At 40.5% G+C, this 4,739-nt stretch overlaps 1 long non-coding RNA gene across 1 annotated transcript in view; it reads left to right on the plus strand.

Annotated features, from left to right (window-relative positions):
- LOC108525324 (uncharacterized) overlaps positions 1–4,739 on the plus strand; it is a 19,967-nt gene that overhangs the window by 5,101 nt on the left and 10,127 nt on the right. The window contains exon 2 of the long non-coding RNA XR_001884256.1: positions 4,294–4,371. This is a non-coding gene — a long non-coding RNA (uncharacterized LOC108525324). The remainder of the gene's footprint in view (positions 1–4,293; positions 4,372–4,739) is intronic.

Below are 4,739 nucleotides of genomic sequence, written 5' to 3' on the forward strand. Positions count from 1 at the left end.
CAGCCCGGGCAACAACAGCAAAACTCTGTCTCAAAAAAAAAAAGAAAATAAAAGCCTTATCTCTCTTCCTATATGGTATTACTTTTTGTAGCCAGAGAACCTTCCTCTGAAACTCTTATTTTCTGTGTGTTTTTAGTTTTCTCCCAAAAAATGTGTTATAATTATACATTATGATTTGAATTTTAAAAAAGGATGCATCTCATCCATAATTCTACAAAGACAACAATTATTAACATCCTGGAGTATTTTCAAAGGCTCTTTTTTCTAAGGTATATTTTCTTAACTGCGATTATAACTTCACACGTAATTTTAAGAAAAATTAACCAGAGATTTTGAGTGTAGATTTTAACTAGTTTAATTTTACTACTGACATTCAGTCTAGAGAAAAGTGCCCCCAAAGAGAATATGTGGGTAAAGTATGAAGCTGGTAAATGCAAGAGTAATACAATATATAATAATGGTTATGATATCTGTAAATGAAAGACTTTGAGGCCAGGAAATACATGTTTTATGCATGTGACTTTCATATTATCTTAAATGGTGCACATGAGGAGGAGTGGAGAATTATAAAACGTGAATGTGTTATTCTAAGAAAGAAGGAATTAAAATTAGGAACCATTAGGAATGGCGCATGTGCTGAGATTAGGAGTCGGAAACGTTTTCTTTAAAAAACGTAGAGGATTTTAGGGTAGGAATGACAAGACACTGGAATATTGAAAAAGTTCAGAGATAAGTTCACACATAAGACTTGTGTGCCCTGGGGAGAAATGGGTAATAAAGACATGTTTGTGGCCGGCAGAGAATCCTGGGAAGCTGTTTCACTGGACTTTGTCTGCAAGCAAAGCAATTTTACTTGGCATGAAGGAATCCAATTAAGATAGAAGAGAAAAAAGGAATGCCCAGGGAGGAACCCGTGACCGAAGAATCAGATTGAAATAGCTCTAGATTAGATTCTGAAGAAAAGTTAGAGTGACCCAGTAAAGATGGGTAACATGAGAGGTGTAGAATAGTTACTCAAGGATTGTGAATAAGAAAGCAGCCAGCTTATTGATGGTATAATTAACATAGTGAGGAGGAATAGGAGATTTTAGTTGACCATGAGTTCATTTTGATCCCATGTTGTAAAGTTGTCACACACACAAAAAAATCACATTCACAGTATGTGCCCATAGAGCTGCTGCAGAATTCCTTTATTTGCCCTGCTTAGCTCAGTCCCATTCTCTGAAACTGTTACTCTACTCTGTTCTCAATAATGATGACCAAGGCAGCAGCAGTAGGTAACATTTATTGAGTGCTTACTGTGTACCAGGCATCTGTTTTAATATACATTGACACCTCACTGTAACCCTGATTCCTCACTGTAACCCTGTAAAGTTGGAACTATTATTCTCTCCATTTTTCACAAGACACAAAACTGAGACCCAGAGTCACACTGCTAGGAAGCACAGGCATTGGAATTTGAATCCCAGCTATCTGGCCTCAGAGCCTGAGCTCTACTGAATGGTACCCCAAACTCTTGCCCTGTTTTGGCAGATAACCTTAGCTCCTGCTTCACGGAGAAAGTTGAGGCTCTGCGGCCTTAAATCCTCACCTTCCTGTTCCTGTGCTTTATATCTGGATCTCCTGCCAACTTTCCTTCATCACAAGCGCAGCAATAGCCTTCTGCCCTACTTGGAGCTCCTCCCTCCACTTGTGCTGGTAATCCATCCTCTCCTGTCACTACATCAGTCAGAACCAAGTCCCCATTGATTCCCAGCCCCATCCATTCCCTCATTCTCCTTTCTGTTTATTTACTTTTATAAACATTTTTGTCTTACCCAGAATCTCTTCCCTGTACCCTATGCCTATAAATTTCTTTGGAGTAGAATCTCAATCATCTTTGTATCTCTAGAAAAGATTTAAAATATATATATAAACTTTTATTTTCAATACAGAGGGTACATGTGCAGGTTTGTTATGTAAGTATATTGCATGATGCTGAGTGCTGAGGTTTGGGGTACAGATCCCGTGACCCAGTTAGTGAGCATACCACCCAATAAGTAGTTTTAGAAAAGATATTAAATAAAGTAAGTCAATCTGCATTGGATAAATAGTATTAGAACAAGGAAGCTGATGGTTCCCCCTCAGCTCTGTGCTGGTCAGAACATTCCTAGAGTATTGTGTTTTATTCTGGGCATACAATTTGAGTGATGTGGACATATACTTGCATGTTCCTAGGCGTGGTGATAAAGGGACTTTAAACCATGCCGTGTTTAGGCAGGGTCAGCTGAAGGAAATTGGATTGTTTAGCTTACATAGCAGAAGACTTGAGGTACAAAAGAGTTGCTTCAAGTTTTTCAAAGACTGGCATGTAGAAGGATTACCCTTATTCTATATATCTCCAAAGAATATGACTAAGATCGGGAGGTGGAAGCTACACAGAAAATTATTTTTTTATTTTATTTTATTTTTTTTTGAGTTGGAGTCTTGCTCTGTCGCCCAGGCTNTGAGATGTAGTCTCCCTCCATGGCCCAGGCTGGAGGGCAGTGGCGCAATCTTGGCTCACTGCAACCTCCGCCTCCTGGGTTCAAGTGATTCTCCTGCCACAGCCTCCTGAGTAGCTGGGATTACAGGCACACACCACCACACCTGGCTAATTTTTTGCATTTTTAGTAGAGATAGGGTTTCGCCATGCTGGCCAGGCTGGTCTTGAGCGCCTGACCTCAGGTGATCCACCTGCCTCGGCCTCCCAAAGTGCTGGAATTACAGGTGCAAGCCACCGTGTCAGGCCATCTGGCTAATTTTTAAAATTTTTTTATAGAGCCTGGGTTTTGCTATTTTGCCCAGGGTGATTTTGAACTCCTGGGCTCAAGCAATCCTCCTGCCTCAGCCCCGAGTGGCTAGGACTACAGTTGTGCACTACCACATCTGGCTAATTATTTTATTTCTTTGTAGAGATGAGGTCTTGCTACGTTTTCCAGTCTGGTGGATTTACAAAAAGAAGAAAAGCACCAGAGTTGTCCAATAGAGATTGCTCTGCCTTGAGAGATGTAGTGAATATCTTGTCACTAGAAGTGCTGTCTGGATGGTCATATGACAGGTGATTCTAGAGAAGATTTGAGCTTAAAAAGTATTTTTTGTTATACAGCCTTTAAGGTCTATCCTGATCTTAAATTCTGGAAGAGCTGGATCCTTTAGCCCAGTGTGTTCTATCCAGGATGCACATTAGAATCACCTGGGGAAGTTTTAGGAACCCATACCAATGCTCACATCCCATCTCAGGTCAGTTAAATTGGAATGTTTTGACCAGGGCTTGGGCATTGGTATTTTTTAAGAGCTCCTCAGTTCATCCTGGCTAACACAGTGAAACCCTGTCTCTACTAAAAATACAAAAAATTAGCCAGGTATGGTGGCAGATGCCTGTAGTCCCAGCTACTCGGGAGGCTGAGGCAGGAGAATGGCATGAACCTGGGAGGCAGGGCTTGCAGTGAGCCGAGATCGTGCCACTGCCCTCCAGCCTCCAGCCTGGGCAACAGAACGAGACTCGGTCTAAAAAAAAAAAAGCTCCTCAGTTGATTCTAAAGTACAATCAAGTCTGAAAACCTCCAATTTAGCTCAACCAAGCTGAATTGAGTAAGATAGTGTGATAGTGTGGGTTAGTGTTTTTTACATTAAATACAGTACTTGTACTTGTTTTATGTAGGTCAGTGTAATGTAAATGCCATTATATATTATATTTATGCCTGATTCAAATTCTTATGTATCGTGACATATTAAATACAGGAATAAAACTGAATTTCTAACAAATCATAAGGATACTCAGCATAAAGGATTTTGTCCATAGCTATTTTCTTAAAATGTAGGCATGTACATGCATGCGCACACACGCACACACACACACAAATGCACACACATATGGAGGAAAATTTCTTGTAGCATTTGGTAAACAATTGAATGAGTTGATTATTGGTCTGCTCAGAATAATAAATTGGGTATTATAAATTTGCAAAGTTATTGCATTCCTTAAAGCAACCAGTATGCCTTTTATTTGGGTATTGATCTGGGTCCATGTCATTGTGTGCTAGTAGTAAAGCTGGAAGGAGTATGTAGAAATGAAAAGAAATACTTGGCATTGGGTATTGGCGTTTTCTGGAGCCACTCAAAGAAAATAAATGAATATCACTACAAATATTTCTAATTTTTTTAAATTTGTTATGTTTAGTTGCGTCTCTAGTAAGATGAGAGCTGTTCTCCTGAAGTAGTTTCCTACTTGTTAAAATTTCGACTTCCTTCTGTTTAACTTTCTCTTTAAAGCTATTGGTGTCAGCAACCAGAGGGAAACCACTGTAGTTTGGGACAGGATAACTGGAGAGCCTCTCTACAATGCTGTGGGTAAGCTGTCATGCATGGATGTCAAATGTAGGGCCTTTCTTCACATTGCAAATGTGGTCATGTTAAAAAATATCTTGCTAAAAAAGCATGCAGTTGCCAGGCGTGGTGGCTCACGCCTGTAATCCCAGCACTTTGGGAGACTGAGGTGGGTGGATCATGAGGTCAGGAGTTCAAGACCAACCTGGAAACCCCTTCTCTACTAAAAATACAAAAATTAGCCGGGTGTGGTGACACACGCCTGTAGTCCCAGCTACTCGGGAGGCTGAGGCAGGAGAATTGCTTGAACCTGGGAGGTAGAGGTTGTAGTGAGCCAAGACCTTGCCATTGCACTCCAGCCTGGGCAACAAAGTGAGACTCCATCTCAAAAA

This window comes from Rhinopithecus bieti, unplaced genomic scaffold, assembly GCF_001698545.2.
Source record: "Rhinopithecus bieti isolate Rb0 unplaced genomic scaffold, ASM169854v2 scaffold_37446, whole genome shotgun sequence".
NCBI lineage: Eukaryota > Metazoa > Chordata > Mammalia > Primates > Cercopithecidae > Rhinopithecus > Rhinopithecus bieti.